The 23,943-nt window shown below is 36.1% G+C and overlaps 1 protein-coding gene and 1 long non-coding RNA gene across 6 annotated transcripts in view; one reads left to right on the top strand and one right to left on the bottom strand.

The window, feature by feature from the left end:
* Positions 1–23,943, bottom strand: part of TENM3 (teneurin transmembrane protein 3) — a 3,393,579-nt gene that overhangs the window by 817,516 nt on the left and 2,552,120 nt on the right. Inside the window, exon 1 of one of the 5 annotated variants that reach the window (XM_072622673.1) lies at positions 9,320–9,535. The exons of the other annotated variants lie outside the window; for them this stretch is intronic. The gene's annotated coding sequence lies outside the window, so the exon portion shown is untranslated. Of the gene's footprint in view, positions 1–9,319; positions 9,536–23,943 lie in introns of those variants that run through there. 5 annotated transcript variants of the gene reach the window in all.
* Positions 9,592–16,622, top strand: LOC140513206 (uncharacterized). Its single transcript, XR_011970112.1, has 3 exons — positions 9,592–10,138; positions 11,261–11,429; positions 11,676–16,622. It is a non-coding gene; the product is annotated as an uncharacterized lncRNA (long non-coding RNA).

Here is a 23,943-nt window from a genome sequence, read left to right as displayed (position 1 = left end):
GATAGCAACTTATAAGAATTGTTTTACCATTTCTTTCAAACTTCTGATTTGTTACATGATATTAAACACTAGTATTAAATAACCAAAAAACTTTCATTTGAATAAGCAGAAGTTTATGTAAAACATCAGAGAGATATTAAGGTTCAGCCACTTTTTTATTTAATGAGGACTTGCCTTTGTGATTGATGTCATATTATATGTGGGAAATGCAAGTGTAAACCCTACAGCTTTATTGGAATTGTCTTAATTAAACACTAATCAAAGGAAGATGTTTTTAAAATTTATATCTATTTTAAAAATCCATTTGCTTGTCATGATTCATTGATGACTTTACCCAAACACTGACAATACTATCCTTTAGGGACAGAATTAACTATTTGTTCATCTATGAAGATGTTACATACACATATGTAACAGTGATACCACATTTCAAGATAGTAAGCTATACAATTCCTGTCTCATTTAGAAAACCTGACCTACCTGATCTTTGCAATTCTTTTCTTTTAAATTTATAAATTATGTTCAAATTTTCCTTTGTTTTTTACTTAACAATTAAAATACTCAGAATACAATTTTCAACAATATTAAATACATAAATTAAAGTAGTTAACTGACTCGCAGAAATAAACAAAAGACCAGTGACAGGTAAATGTTCTGAAATAAATCATATTTACCTTTTCATATCTGTAGCAAAAGATTAATAAACTTGAAAAAACTGAGAAAGGGTGTTTTATTGTATAAGAAGTACTACTATATGGTAAATTTAATTAAATTCTACAATATAAATTCTATTAATAAGCTAAATTTTTTTCAGGATATGTAAAATAACTCAAATTTTGATGATAAGTGTCAAATGCATTTGCATTTGGAAAATAAGGTGTAATAGCTTTATATATTTTTCTTCACTAAGTGACTGATGCATTAGAATATTCTATAATTAAAATATAAGGTATGAAGCCTACATAATATATTTTACTTAACTATATTTTTTATTCCCTTTTATTTTGTTCTATTAACTCATAGTAACTGAAAAAGTAATCTTACCTGTGGACAAAGATAGCTTACCAGTCTGTTTTTTCAACATTTAGGGGTGCTATAGTCTTCTCTTTCAGAGAATGCTCAATAAAAGTGAACATTAGCAAAGTATTCCTTGTAAAAATAAAATTATAATAAAATATAGCAGATCACTGTTGATATTTGGCATGGCAAGCTGTATAGGAAAACTGGGAAGTCATTCTAGAACTAAGCATCTTTTCTCGCTTAATACCTTAACTGTGTCATGAAAATTAAATTTATTATATTGCAAGTGAGAATTTTGGCACAACATTTCAATGAATATTGAAGCCAAATATTAAAAGCTGAATCTAAGAGAACAGTAAGACTTGAATAATTTGGATTTCAAAGTTCACACTCTAGATAGTTAACTTCAATTGTAGGTTAAATAAAAGCCTTAAAAAATACAGCTATTTCCTTAGCAGAAAAACACATGCATAAGTTAGAAATTAAGCAATAATACTGATTGTGAATGCATTACATGGGAAAAATCTTGCTTCTTGTAATATTTGAGAGAGAGCATAATTAGTCTCTATTTGGCAGGTCTGATGCTTTCATTAAAATTTGAAGTAGAATTATCTAACACTTTTTTGGAGCAATGAACATATATACTTTTTCTCCTCCTGAATAAGAAGCTCAACATTTTCAAAATAATTTTTAATTCTTTATGTGTATTATGTGATAATATTGTGGCGTATGACAATAAGTGAATTTCAGTTATTTTATGGAGACTACTGAACATCTAACATAAACATCACCTTCCAATTAAGTTTGGTACTTTAAATTAGAAGAGAGATCATCATAATATTGTGATAGTAAAAAGAATGAGCAGATTTCTTCATGCTAAAACTTTAAATAAACTTATTTAATATGGATATCCACTTATAAGGAATATTTATCTAGATCTCTAGTTAAATTATGTTTTTTACCCAGATCATTTGTTTAATTATCCTTAACATTTTAAAATTCCCTACCCTTATCATTCTCACCTTGTCTCAAAACCAAATTTAAAAATGAAAGAAAATGGATTGTGAAGTCTAATTATTTCTAGCACATTTTCATGTTTGTTCATCTAGCTTATATTGAAAAACATAACATGATACTAATTTCTTTTAAAATTTTGGCATTTGTTTTTTTTTAATTCACATCAAGAAAAAAAGTATTGTAAACATAGTCTTCAGGAATTTAAGTTCTGAAAGGCTATTACTAAACTTGTAAGAACATTAAGATCGTCAGTAAAATAATAAAATATATTACTTTTCTTTCAACAACTGTTTAAAAATAAAAAAAAAACCTAGTGCATTTATTTCATTGCTATTTAAAACAATCATCCCTTTGCCAATTTCTTTAATTAATATCTGGAAAAGAAATTTAACTACTAATTTTAATTATTCAGAGAATTAGGTTGAATAATACTTGGTAATATATACTTATAAAGACTGAGGTCAATCAAGATGTTTGTTTCACATTTTACTAAAGTAATCTAATTTATATTAAGCATGTCCAATATTCATATACATCATGCAGGCAGTCATCCCATTACAAAGAATATAATAAATTTTATTTTGGTAAATGGAACTAAAGTAAATTAATAATTCTTTTAGTATCTCCATAACCTACCTTTAAACAAGGAGTCCAGGAATACTAGCTCTCATTAGATGTCATTCCAGTATAGGAGTAACATCCTGGAACACAATGGAGATTGCTGTGGTGGTTCCTGAGAAAGTACCTCTCCTTTGGAAACGCCCCTATTATCCAAGAGACATCTCTTTATGCTGACACCGGGTCAACAATTTCAATTATAAGAACTTAGGGGAGTTTCACTTCACTGAAATTATAGTAACAAGTTCTAATAAAGGGTAAAGTATTTCTTTTTATAGCAAATTATGATTAGCCTCTCATTTGGAGACACTTACGATGTTGCCTAAAGAACAGTCCTTTAAAAATGATAATTTCAAAGGTATGACAATCTGAAAAGAGACTGGGAAATGGATTTCAGCAAATGAAATTATGATATTGAAGAAATAGTGAAATTATTAAGTTTCATTGTGAAAGAGTCAAATCTTCACAGATCAATGATCTCTTTAAGTTACAAAACAAATGATCTTAGGAAATAAACCTGAGAGGGAGGTATATATATACACATGTGCTCACATGCGCGCACACACACACACACACACACACACACACACACACACATGCACAATTCTCCATACAAAAATATCAAATTCCTTGAATTTAGACCTATACTCAGAAAGGCCATGTATGCACTTAGCATTTTAAGGGTACAGACTTCTTGAAATATTTACTTTTCCATCTATCGGAGAGAAGCAAATGGATTATTTTGAACATTTTGATTTAATATGGAAAACTAATATTGCTAGTTTTCTTCTATTGTACCAATTAATAGCCCATCTATTAATAAGTCATGTTTAAAAGTAGACTAAACTTTGCTTCATACTTACACAGTAAACGTCCATGATTAAATTTGCAGAGCATCTGTTACTGAAACACACTATTTGTGGAAATACAAAATGAGTTCAAAGGACTTCCACTCATAAAAGATGTAACTCTACCATTTAAAATTTTCATCCAGAGACACAGTAGACCCATGTCATTGTTAATTAAATGTAGATTGTTGACAGGTCCTTCAAGTCATGTCCCCTAAATACATCAAGATAACAATAAAAATGTCTCATATACTAAGGTAATTCTAGAACACAGGTAATTAACTCTGTATTAACAGTTTTATCATACAATGCATTTAGCATATTCTAATATGAATAGATGAATGAGAGTATTTCTAAATAAAATGAAATCTGGGAGCTGGAATTCTCAAAGCAGTTCAACATAAGGAGGTAAAATTCAATTTTATCTTACAGTGTAAAAGAGGGAATATGGAAAAATACAGAGACAGTAGAAAGTCATAGTTCTGGAAAAGCCCCCATCAAAGACCTTGCACACGTATATAATAAAGAATATAATATATAATATATGTAATATATTATATATAATAAAGGATATAATAAAATAATTTGTGATCATAATGTTATATAATAGATACATATTCCACAGGAATATAAATGCACTAAATATATTAAAAGAATGTGTTATCTCAGTGGAACCAAATAATTCAGAGTTAAGAGTGCCACCTATCACTTACTTGTCTGAAAAGTCAGTGTTACATAGCTTGGCCTTTTCTAAAGTCTTTTTGTAACAGCAGGAGGGAAGTCTTCTAGCTCCAATTCAGAAACACCTAGTTTTTAGTTTCTTATAATATTTTTTTAAAAATAATTTTCTAATACAATGGCATTTTATGATCAACTAAACATATTTCAAGATGGATAGGAAATCCATTATATTGAAAGGACTAGGTAAAATGATATTGTTTACAATTAAGGCATAAATTTTAAAATTACCCAGACATCTAGATCATTTAAACCAATCTTATAGATTAATCTGTGAAAAATATTTTAAAGCAATCAAGACTGAAATAGACATTTCAGGATTGAGGAGTATTTCCTGAGTGGTAGTTTTCCATTAGAGAGGACATGTTATTATGTGTTGATATTTTATATTCAAAAGTTTATCTAGGTAAAATCTTTTAATATGTCTCTAATAGCTTACTTCAGGTGTTTAAAATTATTCTGAATTCATTATTTCAATCTGAAAGGCTACCAAAATATTTAATGTAAATATCCTATCTTACAGAGAAGCAGATTAAAATATAAGCAAAAACTGAGATCCTGCCAAGTTTTAGACCTAAGTATAAAGAAAAACGTCACAGTAGGAACTTAACATGTACCATAAAAACAGAAAACTACCTCTTAAAAAAAAGCTTCACATACTCTGGCTATCTAACACTATTTACCTATTTTAATCTTGCCTTCTGTGTTCTTAATACCTCAAATTATTTGAACTGCAAGTATGTATCACACTAAGCAGTGCAATATTAACAAGAGATCAAGAAAATCTTAGCATGGTTTTCCAGAATAGCATAAAAGGCTGATAAATCCATGTCAGATAATGTACAAATAAGAAACAAATGCAAATATCACAGTAGGAATGATAATATCCACTATCTTTCCAGTTTCAGAAGAGGGTACAGATTTACCTCCACATGGACTTGCTTTTTTTCTTTGTCAGGATTGCATCTAGCATCTTATAAAGTAAACTTATAACAAAAGCATGAGATTTATATCTACAATTCTAGGAGTTTCTACAATTTTCAACTTAAGGGTTGATGTAATTATATTAAAAAATTAAAAAATAGTTATGATTCACACAGTCCTTTGGTAGGTAAGAAGAGATAACCTAAGAAGTCTTTTATATATAGAAACAAGTTCTTTCATTTAAAATATATTAATGAATTACCTTTTCATGTAAAACCTTTACTTCACACAACTCTTGTGTAAAGTTCTAATTGGATCTCCCAAAGTATGTATTAAGCATGAGACCCAGCATTCTAAAATTCTAACATGATCTAACAATTGTTTTGAAACAAATGACTTCTCAAGATGGTGAGGTATTACTATCAATCACCAACAAGTTAATTCTACATAATAAGGCAGGTTTGGATGCAGACTGATCCATTGTGGAATGCTGTATCTAAAATTGATTACAACAGCACTCAAAATGAATGCAGCCCTCCAAACCACTTCTTTGCTCAGAAACATTAATCTCAATTAGAAGGAGAGCTTCATAATGGTGATGCTTGGTATGAAAAAAGTATGGAATAAATCAGGTTTTATAAGACACATCAATTAATCAGTTTTAGAACTAAGAAAGCTTTTCTAAGGCAAATTCTAAAAACCAGGACTGTTGAAAGCTCAGACATTCCCCAAACTTCCAAATATTTGTTTGCTTGCTTAAAATTATGGAACATTTTCTCAAATGATTTTTTGATATGGCTCATAAAAACTTTTACAACATTATACCACTGAGTTATTCTTTTTAAAATATTTTTTTTTCAAAATTCTGAATGCTTATGTGAAGAGACTTCTCTCCAAGAAAAAGCGTTCAGGTTTAGCAAGCATCTAAGAGCACTGAATTTGAAGAATGATTTCAGGAAGGAATACATGTTTTTCCAAGGACAAGAGAGATTATCAGTGTTCGTTCATAATGTTATCAACTTTAAAGCAAGTTAAAGTGAGTTCTGAGTCAAAATGAACTCTTAATGCTTTTTAAATTATCTAATAAAAGCACATAAGATGATAAGCAGAGTATGAATTTCCATGCTAATAGGTTTCACTGCATATCTTCATGTACAACTGACTTCCACACCTGCCTCAGATAAAGGGAAAGGAAAAGCAATTTATTGTTACTGCTCTATGCCATGATCCATAGAACTACAGTGCTGGAAAGTTGTATTTTTAGAAATCATACAATTCTTTCAAAGGGTAAAGACAATTTAAAAAAAGGAAATATATATCCCTGATACAACCAGAATAAATGCTAATAAGCTAACATATTTGGGCTTTATGATGCTGCTGGTCTCAAACTTTTCTCCTAAGTAAAGCTTTGTAATACAATATGCTACAAACACACTTCAGTATTTCTAACTACACTTTTATACAAACTGCAGTAATAATATTCTCTTTACATCCAATTCTAAGATGTTCTAATATTTCAGATATTTAATTTGGCTCCTAATTATAACTACATCCTCCTCTCTTATATGCTATTTGCTTGACTGTTTGCAGAGAGGATAATTACTACTGGCTCAAAGAGCTTAGCTGAAAGACTAGTTTGAACTTGCTAACTGGATTATGAATGCTAATCTGAGTTTCCTTTTCAAACAAATGTTAAACTACTTACTCTATTTAGGGAGATTCTCCTATTCTTCCTAAAACCTTATTTTAGTTTTTACACAGAAAAAAAGTTCACTTTCCTCAACAGCTACCCTGTTGCCACACCCTTAAAATCATGACAGGAGAAACCTATATAATTTACTCAGAGTAATAGCTTGCTTGACATTACACATCTTCAAAAAATAAATAACCATGTAGCATTAATACAAATTTTAAGAATAATTACTCTTCTGTTTGGGTCCTTTACTTTAAAAAAAAAAATCTGCAGTCCCCAGAAGGGTCCCAAAATAATGCAGTTTCTCCTAAATAGTGAGTACTGATACAGGATAGACATACTGCTCCCCAATTGTAACTGTATTATGTTCCATAGCTATCAGCAGAGAAATTGATTTGTCTTTCGAAACCTGAATAATACAAACATTTAAGTTTCATATTCCTCACTTTCCAGTGAACTATTTTGGGTACTTAAAATGCTTAATATATTTCATGTATAATTTTGCACTGATTATCCTAGAATTAAAATTTTACATAGGAATGAAACAAGGCTTTTAATGTCTACTCAATAAGAAAAGAACACAATCTTGGAAATACATTGTCATAAATTAATGCAATATATGTTCAGTTACTTAAATGAATTTAAAGATTCTTTGTAAAATTTACAAGTGACTTTTAACCCACAAACAGATATTTACAATATTTGGTGAGACAAGTGTTGTTACTGGACTATTTTCATTGTAACAGGACGGATTGAATATTTTCTTTGCATCTCGAATCACTAATTTGGAACTTGGAAAGCTCACAGAAGAGATTGTATTAAGAGATATAGGGCAGGAAAATTTATATAATTAAAATTTTAATGAAGGGTGGACAAGTCTTAGTATATTTAAAAGACAATGCTTTTTAAACCAATTTAACTAGTTATTAAATTAGAAGTATAGAAACTCGAAGTCCTCATTCACTACACAGACCATAAATACTTAATATCCCCAGGTGGGCAAGGAAAGCTACAATGCTTCTAGACAAAGTTACTAAAATAATAAAACGAACCATCCTTAAATTTAGAACTCTTTTAGAGTTACGATATTCGATTAAAAAAAAATAACTGGAGTCTTCTAAAAGATTCAGTCCTAATCAGGTCTTTTTCTTTGGTAATAGAAGGGAAAAGTAATACTTGAACATAAATTCTAGTGAAAAAGACCACCCAGTGGATTCTGCCAGTGTCTACAAATGTCTGACACATACACTGTCAGAAGAGAAGAAATATAGTGTTATGAAGAGACAATCTTATCCACAGAGATCAGTTAGAGTTCTGTAAGAATGTTCCACAAGTCAACCTAGGACAACAGCTTCCACTCTCACTCCACTACAAAATAAAAGTGCCTCAGTACTTGTATTTATCTTCAAAACATTCTCTAATGACTTTATAAAAGAAATGAGTTTGCTTTTAGAATGTGAAGATTTTTTTTTTTTTCAGTTCTTCACTCACGGTGGAATAAAATAGTCTGGAAGTCACCAACACATCTACCTGACAGAAAGTAATAGGTGCTCAACCCACACAACTTACTGAGTTGAAGTATGATCAAGAGAAAAGAATCTTCTAACTAAAGCCCATTCTAATTTGCTGGAGGGAAATATGATGCAGATAAAACACCGGGCTTTTGACACAGGGATTTGTAAACACACAGCCATTGTCAACTCAGTTTATTTGGTGCTGCTGGAGTAATTCACGGAGTTCCCGGATCAAGTTTCACCCAGGAATTGCCACTTCTGATACCTCCACCCCTTTCCAACTTGGCTTCCTTGGCAGTTTGGGAAGCATGTTCGGTACGTTCCCTGGAAACAGCTGACAGCCTTTGGACAGCCTTGGATATGTTTCACGTATCCAAGAAGCCCAGTACGATACTTCCAGAACAGACCTGGATGAATCAACAGTAGCACCGTAATGAAAAATAGGGGTGTGCGTATGCATGTGTGTGTTGGCTGAAGGGAAATGAGTAAGATCAGAAAAAGTAGCTCTCATTAAACATCGAGCTTGTTGGGACAGACACCCTCCCCCCACAGCTGCCGGGTCTAGCCTCCTAGACAGAAGTCTAATGCCGAGCAGGGCATCCAAGCCAGAACCGCCAGGTAAAGTTCCCACCTGAGAGCAGATCGAGCGGTAGCGGAACAGGAGAGTGCAAGCACGCCAACAGGGGACCTAGCTTGGGAAAGAAAGCCCAGAAAGAGGCAGGTATGGGAAGTCCTCCCTCTTTAACCTAGCGGCTTTGACAACTTGCGCTCTCCAGCCTTGCTCCGGGGAAAGGGGAGAGGATGGGAGCCCCTTTCTTCGAAGCGCTCAGCTAGCAGGCGCTGAGCAGAAGCGGTGGCGGTGGCAGCGGCTGCGGAGACGCTTCCCCTCCCCCACTGCCTCTGCCCGGGCACTAGGACCCCAGAAAAGAGCACAGCGCAGCACTTACCCAAAGCTCTCGGCTCGGGCGCTTCCTCTGCTCTCAGTATCCCGGCAGCACCGCAGCACTTTGCCAAATTCAAAGGAGAAAAGGGGGAGGGGTAGGAGGAGGACCGCGACGAGAAGGACCAGAAGGGGGAGAGGAACCGGTGGGGAGACAGAGGATGGAGGGAAATGCAGGAGATTGGGAAGGGAGGATGGGGGGCAGGAAAAAAATACAGCAAGTGTTACAACTTCCTTTCCTCCCAACACCCCTGCTTGCTGCCTGCGAGGGACCGGGAGAGGGGAGGGAAGGAAACCCTGAGCACCAATGAGTTCACTTTCTTTTTCTCCTCCGCACTCTCCCCTCTCTTCCCCCCTCCTCCCCACCGCTACTCCCCAGCCCACTCTAACCTCCACCTCTTCTAATGGGGCGGGCAGGGAGTTTGCTCTTCTCTCCTTGAGAAAGGGAGGACGGAGAAAAAGGAGGAGGAAGAGGAGGAGGAGGAGGGAGAGGGAGAGGTGAGGGAAACCAAGCTGGTGGGACTGGGAGCAGCATCCAGGACCTTAGTTGTGTGACATGGCTAGCCCCGAAGGGAGAAGCAGCGCAGCGGCTCAAGCCGCTAGGCTGGCTACACAGGCGCACACACGCGCACATGTGTGTGATGGAGAGGGAGAGGGAGAGAGGGGGGTGACAGAGAGAGAGAGGCAGAGAAAGGAGCCGAGAGGAGCCTACCATGCGCTTCCCCGGTGCAAACCGAGGGAGAACCCAATCACAGGGCCATCCGGACCGAGCTGTGATCATTTATAATCCTTGACTCAACCTCTCCACCATTTGTCAAGATGACAGGTACTTTATTTCTTCTTCTTCTTCTATTATTATTATTATTATTATTTTTTAAAAAGATCCTTTTTTTTACTGCCTTTTTCTGTCAAATGAGATTTGCTGGACTGAACCACGCTTGCCTTGGCTCCCTCCCTCCCGTCTGTGTTGGTTAATGTAAAGCACCGAGGCTCCCATGCTGTGACCAATCACTGCATCTACTACTATTGCAATGATTTAGGGGTCATCCATGAATAACACTCCACAGTGATGAATGGCTCTCTGCAGCTTTCTGCCCTGATGAGGGTGTCTGCACGCTACTGATTGCAAACACTAATGAACTTACAGCTCCATTAGATATTCTCGTACCAACAATGTGAGAGGGAGCGTTTGTGTGTTTTGTGGGGGGCCAAGGAGGAGAGTTCGGGGTAGTGGTGCTGGTAGAAATTGCATTTGGCAAGTGGAAACAGTTTGCCCGTAAAATCAAACCTCTACTCTTTCTGGGGGGGAAATACTTTTTCTGATGTTCGGTAGGGTAAGCACGTTAGGTCAGCTGAGTCACCAGAGAAAGTAGGAGTCTTAAAACGCTGCCTGGAGGATTGCTTCTAAATCTGAAGGGTATAATTAAGGCTTCACACCCCTGGTGGGCAGACCCAGCCTTACAGTAGCTCAGGGGGAGAAAAAAAAAAAATGACCAGCGGCTGTTAAAGTCTGCTGTCCAAAACTCTATGAGAGAAATACACCTTTTGGCCAGCCGGGGGTGGGGTGTATCTGTGTGTGTAAGGGGATGGAAGTGCTGGGGGAGTTTTCTGTGAACTAGTAAGTAAAACACTTAAAATCCTTGAGCTCAGCAGGATGATAGAACGAGTGGTAACCGCTGCCTCCTGACTGGATCGTTTTGTAAACGCAAAGCTGGAGCATTATGCCGAAAGAGACCATCCCAAGTCAGTTTTACATCTTGCTGTAACACCTCAGATTTCGAATAAAACTACCAAATGTCACTGAAAGTTGGGTGGAGGTGCGTTTTGTTTCCTGTTCTCTCAACCACACTGTCTACCACTTCACATTTTGGTCCCCTTAGTGGGATGGGTGTGGGACCAGCCAAACACTTTTCTTTCCCTTTTCTCCCCTCCTCTCTTCTTCCTGCAGACTGTTCACTTGTGGAAGTGTCCAAACTGTCTCAAGTTCACACCGTCTGCTAGTTTTGAACACCGAGTTACTGCTGCTATGTGGAACGGTTCGCTGGTTTCCCCCGACTCCAACATCTGTCACCTTTTCGGTTCAGTAACGATGGGCTTGGCGGTCTCTCCAGGCTAGGGTGAGTGAGTGTATGCGGGCACCCACGTGTACAAATGCCAAGTGTCTCCTAGGGGTGAGCCCCGGGGAAGGCGGTGAGCAGCAAGTTGTCGGAGCACAGAAGTTCAGGGATAACTCTCCCTGCTCAGCGGGCACCACCTCACTCCTCTAGAGCACCCAGGGCACATGCGCGTGTGTTCCCAGGCTACTCTGGAGCCACGCTGGGGAGTTCAAGGATTCCCTGGGCATCTTTCTTTCCCTCTTTCAGCTCTTGCTTATAGGCTTTCCTGCATTCTGGTGATCCGAAAACCTGGCCTAGGGCTGACTCAGAAGAGGAGGAAAACTTCGGTGGCAAAGTGAAAGAAGGAGTGAGTGTATCAGGGGAAACATCTAGATGCCGCGCAAGGTGTTAGCGGAGTGAGGATGATTCCCCCAGCCCCACAGCGACCTCTCCCCATTCCGCAAAATGAGAATAATCTCACTGAAATCTTTGGAGAAACTAGCAAAATCCCGAGCTCTCCCTTCTTATCAGTCCAGGCACCAAAATGCCTTGTACTCCAGAACTTTATTTAGAACGTAATAAAGGGATTAAAAAATTGGTAATGACTGAACTTGACCCACCGAAAGCGGTGGGGATTTCATTTCACGTCAACGACGCAAAGGAGCAAAGACATTTTCTGCGAGGCGGGTGGGGTTGGGGATTGGGGTGGGTAACAAAACAGTAGTGATAATACTAGCTTTCTATCACTCTGTCTCATCTATCTGTCTTTCTCTATTTATCAATCTTTGTCCTTTCTCTGTCTCCTCTCTCCCTCCCCCTCTGTCCTCTCCTTCTTCCTTTCTGCCTCCTTCACTCCTTCCTTCAACCCCCCAGCACTGTGAGATGCAGAAGTTGATTTTTTTTAAAGGGGAGGAAGAGGAGATCATTTAAGTCCTAACAATATTGCAATCACTTTCTCATCTTATTAGCTAAAAGTACATAACTATCAATTGACAGATTCAGTATTCACTTGACATGTTAAGACACATAATCTTAAACAATGGTATAACGAATCACTTTTTGAGGCTTAGTTTAAATGTGAGCAAAATTGATGCAAGTTTTTTTTTTTTAGTTCTAAGACCTCCCCAAAAATCTATTTTTTTCCTTTTAAGCATGAGATCTTTCTCTTAATGACCTTTAATTTTTGGGGAGAGGGAAAAGGATATAACTTGCACACCTAGTAATATATTGTCCACGAAATTACAGTTTTACCTGAGTCTCATAATGTTAAGGAAATAAGGTGAGTATAGATTCTGAAACACTATAAGGCAAGGAAGGAGGAAATGAGGAATGACCTGCTATAGGACAGACATAGTATTAGGTATTGTTGATACAAAGACAAAAATGAGATAGTTCCTGTCCCCAAGCAGCTTACATTCTCAGGAGACAATATGTACACATAAAGCTCTATACTAAGTCCACATACAGGTATATATAGAGAGTAAAAACTACAGAACCGGTGTGGTATCCACCTTCTGTTTCCTATTGGAATCTCTTCCCCCACCCCTTTGGTATTGCCCATAGGATAGATGATACCGATAATGGATTTAAACTACAAGAGAAGAAAATGATTTAGAAGTAACCTCAGAGATTATGTAGTCCCAAATCCTCCATGTTACATCTTCAAAGTGTTCAGTTTGTAAAAGGCAACATTAATGTTAAGCAGATAAAAATTAAGGGCAATCCTAGAACTCACTAATGTTGCCCTGTTTCAATCTTGTTGAACACTTTTATGTTCACTGTAGTACATTCTGAGGCAGGTAAACTTCTGCAAGCTACTCTGTCAATAGAGTCATCTTTCCCTACACAGCTGTCTGAATTTGAAGTGTGATCTTTACAGAGAACTTTTTACCATCCTGGTCCATTAGGAAAAGCTTAAGCTGCATGGTGCCAAATTGTATGACATGTTTCCTCTTTCCAAATTAATCTCTGGAAAGCCAGAAGGCATCTTGCTCTGTGACCATCATGACTTTGTGCCTCTCTGTGGTGCCATGGGAGAAAGGGGGATGCATCCTTACACAGTGCATTGCACCACAATAAAGCACAGACAGAGCAGGAGGTAAAATGCAAGCCATAGCTATGTGCTTCCCGATCCTCTGGTCCTTCACAGCAAACTATACCCCATGTGTACATTTGAGTTAGCATCTTTACACAGCTGGTCTTATAATCTGTAATGTACAAAACTGGCGGGATCTCTCTCTTTCCCTCCTCCCCTCCTCTCCCCCCTCTTCCTCCCTCTTCCCTCGCCCTCACTCTCTGTCTCTCTCATCCCCACTCCCTATGGATCTACTTTGTCACAAAATGCCCAGCCCTTTAAAAAAGGAAAACATGGCCCGGTTGTTTCCCAGCTTTTCTGGACCTTCTAAGTGCTGTCCCTGCTAAGGGAATGGTTTCTAACTTCCACTCACTTTGGGAGGTAAACTAAAATGTTCTTTCTTCTTGTAAGATAAAGAAACATTTGTGCTGGCACTGGAGTGGGGTGGAAGGGGAGGGGGTTCAGCACGGCTCTTGGAGTTCCTGCTGCTGCCGAGTCAGCCATCAGACCTACTCTGCTAGTTATCCATTGGAATGGCTAGCAAATCTTGAGTAAGTTTTTGCACCAGCCTAAACGAGAAAGTTCCCATTCTAATTAGAGTCACGTTTTCCTTTCCTTTTTCTTTTCCTCTTCCAAATCCCTGAGCAGAATTGGCCTGGGACTGAGTTAACAGCTTGCTTCCTGCTCCCCTCAGAAAACACTGGGGCTGCACGGTCTGTCACCTCGCCGCCTGACTTTCTGTGCATGGTTTGCATGTCAGAGCACTCCAGCAGGTCACCCAGGTAGCAGATTCTCAACAGAATCCAGCAGACAACCTCCCGATTTCCTAAGTATCCTTTGCCATCATTACATCTGCTATAGCAAACTGGAGTGCCTCTCTGGTTTAGCTGGGGAAGTGTCCGACGCTGCAGTCAGTTCCACATTTCTATTGCCTCGTCTCACAGACTATGACCAGCCTGGCAGTTAGATTCCAGAGAGTGCTGACAAGTGTGGACCAGGAATAGTATGGGGACAAAGCCAGAGCATTGAGACCGAATCCTTTCCCGCCAGCCCCGAAGAGAAAAGACTCAGTGAAGCCAGCAATACGTACCTCTGTGTAACACCCACGATGATGGGAACCACTGAGAGATGGGGCAACTTGCCAAAAAAGAGATTAGAGGTCTGTGGTGGCTGAGGACGTCCCCAACCAAGTTCGGGACACTAGTCAATGTTGCAGTTAAAAAGTCCCTCCTCAAGGAGCAAGGCATAGATATGGAGAAATGTGACCAAGCAGAATACATTGGAATGGAAATCTTTCCCCAAAAGCCCTCACACATCGCTTCAGTTTATTATCAGTGTTTATTTTTTTTCAATGCCAAAAATAAGTCAAGTTATTTTCTTTGGCCGTTGAATTGTTGCAAAACTGTAAAACTAATATTCTAATTTGATCACTGACAAAGTCATAAAATTAAATGGTTGTTTGTAGTGGGAAATATGTCCTAATTACTTTAATTAAAGCAAGATTGGACCCTACATACATTCATTTAGGAGCACCAAATGCACTGCCTATCATACAAATCAACCTTTAAATGGGGTCATGCCTTTCCAAGACATTAGTTTGTGTTCCACTGCATAAACCCTGACTACACGTGAGCCTGACCTTTGGTGAAAATTATGTACCCTAGCTCAGCCTAACTGCTGACTTGATTTGCTAGAACTTTAGAAAAAAACCTTTGAAGTCCACGCAGGATTTTGAATACAAAGGGATCTTTTCACATCTAGCTACTGCCTACATTTACTGCCATTGATTGAGTTGAATTTCTGGGTTTAGAAACCACCACATTATCTTCTCCTAATCATGTGACATTCACAATTAGTGGCTTAATGTGGAGTACCTTTAAAGTGTGGCATCTGCTTTACAAACAGGATTTAGTAAGAAGTTTGCTGAAGGCTTAAACTGTTGTTGTCAAGGATTTGCAAACTTGAACTGGGACAAAAATTTTCTAGCCATGTACTTTGAGAGAGCTAACCACAAGCCCTCCACATAAAGAAGCTTCAATTTGTCAGGGCACAGTCTATGATCTATCTCATGGGTACAATTGCAACTTGCCAGGCAGGCATGAAATTTTGCACAGAATAAGGATTTTAAATATGTTCACTTATTTTTGGTTCATGTTTCAAGAAAAAATATTGTAAATAAGGCTTGTACTAATAAACTTATCTAATTATTAAAAATTTTTGCCTTTTCCATTCTCCACATATACTCATCCCTATAATCTGATTGGAATGTTTGAAAAATTTTAAACATCATTACAAGCCTGAATAACTTTTTTATTAACTATTTTAACTTACTTGAATTTTCCCATAAATATTATTTGAAAAACACAAACAAAAAAATGCAAAACTAGTGGGAAATGATAAAAAAAAGAAAGTATAGGAAACAAAATCAGCAAAATGTACCACAACTAAAGCCTGGAAAATATGCCACTAATTCAAAATTTGGAGAAAGTTGCTATGAAATTGACACATTTGGGTGCTAATTACTTCTTATGTCAAATGCATAAAACTTTTTAATAAAAGAATTCCTGTTACCCAAAATTTCTTTCAAGTTTTCCTGATAAAAATTGGAAGACTCAAGAAGTCTTTTTTTTTTAACTTCTCAAAGACAAGAGTTCAGCTGGTATTGGGGAAACAATCTCTGTTTGTTCCTCTCTGCTCAGGAGGACTGTTTCTAATTGATCTGGCATGGATTTTAGTTGGAGATGTGTATGTTGCAACCTAAGCGCAGTCTCTGTATACTTTGTAAAGTGATAACCATATGGGCCTTATTTGAAACATTTGAAGATTTTAGTCATTAACCTGGGTTAAATTGAGCCATAAATTCAACTCTAATGTATATGTCCTGACAAATTCATCATCATTTTGAATAAGTTGCATCCATACTCCTCCTCTCAGATTAATAAAGATGATGGTTGCATATGGCATATGGAATGACTATGATAAAAGACTCTAATCTACGATTTTGTACTGTTTAAATGCAAATTGTTCATATTACACAGGCATTTTCTGTTGTTATCACTTTCAATAAAATGGAAATGCTTAAAAATGACCTGGGTAAAGAAAAGGCTATATTGTCAAACCTATTTCCTCTTCTATTATTTTCAAGTGCACTTTGCTATCATCATGAAGATTTAATTAAGCAAGCTCAGCCATGCTAAAAGCAAAGCTGTTTGAAGCTGCTACTTATAGAAAAGTATTCAGGACTTATAGAAAATAATTTATTTATTCTTCCTCATTTTGACATGAGCTGTTGCTGAAGGATTTTTTTTAAGCCCATGACAGAGTTCTAGAGGTTCTTCCCTCATTTCTGAATATCAATTTTATAGCTGCACTTCGTTACAGTTTAATAGTGCTAAGTTATGGATGCTGATGGTCCTTCCTGTGCAGCCTTAAATTGCCTTGAAAAAGATACAGTTTCTTTAATTAAAAAAGCTGCACTGAACTAATCCCTCTAGCTGAAAAAAAGAAAAAGTTTTAAGCAATCTCTTTCTGCTCTGGGAGAGAAAAGCAGACAATACCATAACAGATCAGAAACATAAGCCATAGTGTGCAGCCAGGAGCTCAGCAGGGAACTGAATACTGCTCCGACTGTGTCATTTTTTAATCCCCCATCCCAGTTTTCCCCGTCTGACCTCATGCTGAGATGAAGTTATCACAGAAGACAGCTTTACTCTCACCAATGAATCCAACCCTGGGTCTGCATTATCCTCCGCAGATCAAAACACCGCTTTCATCAAATAGCATTATCTGCATAAAAGGCTTGCAATTGCCTGATCATTTCCCCCAAACTACGCTATTCATTTAAAGGACAAGAAATGTAATTCATTCCTTTTTTGGGGGGGGGCGTAAAGGAGGGGGCTAGAAAAGCTAACTTATACACTGCTCATGGGAACTTCTCTGTTTTTAACAGAAGATCTCAAGAAGGGGTCCATTTAAAAGTCCCCCAACTCCTGGGCATTAAGATGAATTGTTAGAACACCTCGGCACAGTTTGAGTGACAAAAGTGTAAGCTGTGCAGAAAACTGGCAGGGAGAAGTCCCAAAGCTTGCTGAGGCAATTAGCTATGCTTCCATGAACCCCAATAATAACATATCTGGTCAAATTGGAGGAGCATAAAAATTAACCAGAGTTTACTTTAATGTTGCATAGGCTATTGTTCTTATTAGAATATATTTTAGCCTATTTCAAAGAATTCACATCATCAATGTTTTCATAGAGGAAGACAAAGACATGCAAATTCTGAGCATATGTTTAGAACATCAATATCTAGGAATGTATAAGGAGTAAGCAAACGTATTAGATTTAGAACTTTCTTCAGTTTTTTTTTCCATTTTTAGTTTGGGAAATATTATTCACACTTGCATTGTGCTTTATTATACTTTATAATGGGCTTCTTTTATAAAGAACCATAGCCTCTTATTGAATGACATCACTTGTTTTGTTCAAGGTATACTAGTTGGTTAGAGCAATCAGAACAAGCTCTTTATAGGAAGTAAATGGCATTACTAAGAAGTATTAAAACTCCCATGAGGCTGTGGGTGACCTATCATGTGTATGTTAATATTCTTATAATGTCTGGTACTCATAATTTTAATGATGGAGTTTGGAATTGGAAGGCTTTTGCTGGGCCCTTTCAAATTTGACTAGGTAGGTTTAACCTGCAAAGGATCTAGCTTAATCTCAACTTTCCATTCCTTGATAGGGGCACTCAGGCATAAAATGTATAGGACCAATGACAAATATGATCAAAACTAAAATTAAAACATAAAAATGCTTCAAATAGAGACATAGGAATGCCCCTGTGTATTAGAAAGGCAGGTGAAGGAATATGGCTTTTCCCTGGAAAGATACCAGTTTTATTGTAAAATCATTATTAACTCTATTATTTGTCATCTTTGACATTTTAATTACATTCATGTATTTTGTAAAAATATTTTAATGCAATTAACACTTTTCTTGCTGTTTTTCTAGCAACAAGAAACAAAAATATGAAGTGCTGAATGGTGACATCCTATGCTGATGTGTTAGCTGAATAAAAGTAAAATGGGATTTTATTTTTCCCAAATTTTGCTTCATGACATTAAAATTATCTTAAATTTAATGTGATTAAGCATTAAACTGTGGTATTTCCTTGAATTTGATGAGAGGACTATTTTCATGTCAAACTATATTACAAGATCTAGCTTTCAAAATGAACTGTTTAAAATCCCAAATCATTAACAGATCATTTATGGTTCAGTCTCACAGTCTCTGAGTTGTTTTTTTTCTATCAAATTTACACTGAAGTTATTTAAGCAAAGAGGTGGCGTTTGCATTCTTCTAACACGTGTCGGTGATTTTATAGAAATCACATTTATTTCTGAAGGAGACAGGGTCAGGAATTTTTTTTTTATCATTTTAGTATAATATCTGTGATATTCTCAACATGAAATCAGCTTAATCTAATTTTATCAATAAAAGAATTTCACATGTTTTCTCATATTAAGGTGTGTGATGGTCTGTAGCCATTTTAAAGATAGACAACAACTCACAGCTTTAGAAACTAGAAATCAAACTTGGGATTTGGGTCCTTAGATTTGAAATTTCTTTTCCTAGGCCCCTGGATAATGAAAGATTCTTCCACTGAAAGAAATTCACAGACCTGAATTCTATATGGCAAAACCATATCATTCTTCTGACTGTTATTTGGAGGCAAAAGGCATCATCTCATAGTTCAGGGAACTAGAGTTTTTGAAACTAGTAGTGATATAACTTTTTCACTTTCTTCATAGTTTTGCTTCCCATTCAAAATGTGACAAGGGGTGCCTGGAAACTTTTCAGAACTGTAGTAAAGGTAATTTCTCTATAATGGAATTTTGGATGAACTATGCTGAAAAAAAAACCTCTCAGATTTGCTTTATAGCAAAGTTATATAGGTATTGAGGACTTCAACAGTCCCAGAGATATGAAGCTGGGGAATGTGGAATCATAATAAATTTAGAGGTCAAAGGCATAGAGACCTGAAGAAAGAGCAGTAAGTAGGGTGGATTGATCAGAATTTTGTTCCAGGGTATCAGCATTTAAAGGGTTGCCTTTGAATGAGGATGCTAGACTGTAGATTAGCAATTTTGCTGGGACTGACTAGTCTGTTTAGTCCATCTCTAACTCTCTCCCCTCCTCCCAAAGCAAGGGCCTTTCTAGCAGCAGCTTACAGTTGTTCAGGGGGTAGAGAGCCTCGGACCACAGATGTTGTCTCAAAGTTGGCTTCATGCTGTTTGCTTGTCCTGGTTGCATATTGGATCAGTTGCCCCAGACACAAAAATTCAAAGTTGCTAGTTGAGCTGCGGCTGAAGGACCAAAGTCTTTCAGTATTAACTCTTGTGTTTTGGTCTTTCCCATAAATACTTGGTACTGAGTTTAACTTCATTCATAATAGGGCACCAGGAATGTTGGACGTAACCTAGAGAAAGGCTGACAGATTATTATCAGACAGCGCATTGGTCCAACTTCTCTCTCTCTCTTCTCATCTCAGTTTCTGCCCATTCTTAGTACTCTAGTCTTCAAAGGAGAAATGTTTTCGTGACCATTAAGGTGCTGAGGAGAAATCCAGCACTTTTAATCCACAAAATCTATGAAAAGCCAGGATGGAACTTCCTCTTTATTCCTGGATAAGATAACTATGGGGAGTAAAAGTAGGCCAGGAGGAGATTATTGAGCTCATAAGTAGGGAGGAAATTGGTAGAGAGTGAATCTGAGTCAGGAGAAAGGAAAGGGTGACTAGGGAGGAAATAAAGTGAGGAGAGACCACATTTCAAAACCTACAGTAAAGAGGGTACAAGTTTATCTCAAAGGGACATATCTGCTTAAAAATATGGGGGCTCAGGCTTAGCTTCAAGTGGTACTGGGAGACTCAACTCCATAGTAAAAAAAAAAAAAGAATTTATTTTCTAGTGTTTATTTGTTTTTACAATATTTTAAAAACCTCATGGCAGAAATTGATCATGCCTGTTTCTTCAAAAAAACAAACAAAAATACTGAAAAGAATAAATGTTAGGATTTAAATATTTGCATAGAAGATTTTTCAGGCATTTAAATTTCATGTAATGAAAAAAATTCTTATTTTTAAAAAATAAAGTTGTTGATTTCCTTGTAGAAATAATACATTTCCACTTAAGGAAGAAAGCCATAATGACAAAAATGAAAAAAAAAATGAGAATATCTGTCCAAATAAATTCCCTGAGAAAACTCAGTGAAACTACAAAATAAGGCTTTGAGTCATTTGATCCAAAGGCAGGAAAACCAATGTTAAAAATCACAAACTCAGATGAATTTTTTTAACTAACAAAAGCCATGTAGATTTAAAGGAATACATGCTAATATTGATAACTGAACATCAATATTCAAGTAAGCTGTAAAGTGGGGTGCTTTTAGAAATTTATTAACTTTTCAATATTAGAGATAAAATTAAAATATTCACCTTTGTGAATGACATTTTGTATATATCAGTGTTTTTTTATTCTCTGAAATTAAAGGATGTGGTGAAGGAGAAGGAAGGTAAATTGAGTGTAATTGACTTGTTTAACTTTGACTAAAACTGTAGAATGAACATTTACTCTGTTTAATCTATAAACTAGATGGACATTTGCAGGTCAGCTCACTAAACTCTTTATAGGATGGGTGTCAGTGGTATTGATCAGGCTGCAAGCCTTTTCATTTTTAACGTAAAACATTATCACTGCCCTGACATCCACAGCATCATTTTCTTCTTCTGAAGCTACCTGGCTTTGAAGAATATTACTGTGAACAAAATATCAACACATATATGGGACCCCCATTTTCACTTCTCTACTAATTTTATGTCCTGCTTATAAATAGTGAAAAATATTAATTCAAATGTTATCTTTGATCTTATAACTTTCTTTAGCAGAATGATAACAATAATAAAACCTGATTCACTCATAAGTTATTTACCATACTGCATATATATAAAAAAAGAGCAACAAAATTGAATTTAGGAAAAGGAAACAATAATGTCTTTTTAAAGTTGATTGGAAGAATTTCACAAAAAAATTATAAGTTAGGTTTAGGGGAGGGAGAATTGAGAGGAAATGGAATTAGTAAAAGCGATACTCAGAATCTTAAAAAAAGAAAAAACCTATAAATTAATTATTTTTTAAAATAACAGAAAACAGAAAATCAAGAGGCAAATGGGGCAGTTTTAGAATAACCCTGCTATATCTGAGTTGTACAGGAGAAAAAAAAGCAAGCAATACATAATGAAGTGGAAAAGAGACAAACCATACGTAATAGAAGCACACAGTTTCAGATAATGATCCTCTTTTTTGTTTTCCTTTGCATTTTGAAATGTTCATATTTGCTTTTATTTGCTATATTCTTAATAAAACAAAATATTAAAAATAAAAGTAGATCTAGTGTTGTAAAAAGTCTCATTTGACATTAAAGAAAAGTTTCCTTTAGATAAAACTTGGGGTTCTGCAATATATTTTTCCTCTCTTTCCTCACTCCTATGTCATAAAGGTTTTTCAATTAGTAGGCGAAAGATAGCCAAAGAATAACTCATTTACAAGTCCATCAAGTAATTCCCTAAGTGAAATTTTTTTTGATTATATACATTTTAACACTAATCTATCTATTGTTTATGATTAAGCTTGTAAAAGTTTTTGTTTTTTTGTTTGTTTGTTTTTATTCTAGAAGGAGCTTCCTTTCTTTTCTAAACAAAACAGATGTTGAGAGGCATGTGGCCAAGCCAGCCCAAATGAGTCAGGAAGATCTGGGTTCAAGTATTGCCTTGCTTGTTTCATGGTTTTGTAATTGTCTGCAAGTCACTTCAGATACATCTACAAGATTAAATATTGCAGGAATAGCTCAGTTCTGTACTGGTCTATGGAATTTCTAGTTTACTAGAGAGACAGAGTAGTCAGAGACAGAAAGAGAGACAGAGAGAGACACATGAGAGAGAGAGAGAGAGAGAGAGAGAGAGAGAGAGAGAGAGAGAGAGAGAGCAGTTTTGAAAAACTGAAGAAACTTTGAAGAATATAAATACCTCTCACTATCTGAAGAAGAGATATATACTCCCATGACCTTTAGCCTGCCATAGCTGATAATCTTGCTTTAGGACCAGCAAAGTCAAATAGGATGAATGGTGTGCTTGTCGATGCGCGGAATCACATATCATTGAAAAACTGTCCATGAGAACACCTTAGGGAGTAAATGTGGATAATAATGGTTTATGTGTGGTTACAAAACAATAATGAACCTGTCTAATCAATTGTTCTGAATAGTAATAGATAACAGTGGAGGGAAAGATACACATCATTATTGAACCCTTGTGCATTCTATTGCATTTCATTCATGTGACTTCTGAATAGTTTTATTTTACATTTAATCTCACAGTGATGGATTAACCCTTTGGGGTTTTTTTCCAGTAAGAAAAAATGAACAGCTTATAACTTCTTATAAGAGTAGGATTTGGTAAAATATATATATATATATACATATATATATATGTATATATAACCTCACAAAAGGAAAAAAACAACAACCAAGAGGCCAGAAATCCAATGTCTTTGTCTTTTTAAGAATATCATAAAACTATAGTAGACCATGTACCATGTCACATTGAATGAATATCTTTTTTTTTAATTGGAATTGATGGAGAATAGAATTTTTATTTTTGCTTTACAATTTGGATAAAAATGTGTCTTGGACTTGGATCATGAATATACAGGAAAAGTGAACTGGATTATAATCCATTTTGGTCAAATAGATCCTGCAGTGATCTACAAGGACTTAGCAAACTGTGTGATGGTCTATACGTCACATATCTATTCATTATATATATTGTACATGTACAAATATGACCTGTATCTAGGTTTACAGTACAATCTCAGTACCTGAGGAATATTTCTCTCCTTCTCTTTAGACTCTATAATTAGGCCAACTAAACACAGGATAAAGAGATTTAAGAATAAATGACTAATATAGCTTGGTGGACAACCTTGATGACCGTGATCTTTGCACGAATGCACACACACACAATTCATATTGAAGAGTGCAGTAGCAAAATTTGATATCAATAGACTAAATTACCTAGAGAGTAATCTGATTTTCATTTTGTTCTGGATTAAATCAGGCTACAGAAGGCATTATAAACGATCTCAGAGTCTTTTGTTTCCCTTTCATTTGTTTAACCAATGAATGCTTTCCCAGGTTGACACATATAGTCAATACATTAGCTTAGTTCTATAATATTAAAATATGTTTGACACTGTTATTTGCTAAACTATTGTGTTTAATGATGTCGTTTGTATTAAGTGATATAATAGTCTTTTAGTGTTGTCTTAACCACATACAATGGTATTGGTTGTATTTTTATGCCTAACTGGAAAAAACTAAAATAATATTACTGAAAGAAAAAAAAAA

Source organism: Notamacropus eugenii, chromosome 7 (genome assembly GCF_028372415.1).
Source record: "Notamacropus eugenii isolate mMacEug1 chromosome 7, mMacEug1.pri_v2, whole genome shotgun sequence".
Classification (NCBI taxonomy): Eukaryota; Metazoa; Chordata; class Mammalia; order Diprotodontia; family Macropodidae; genus Notamacropus; species Notamacropus eugenii.
The sequence above is the reverse complement of the archived record's forward strand: the minus strand, read 5'-3'. Positions and strand labels throughout refer to the sequence as shown.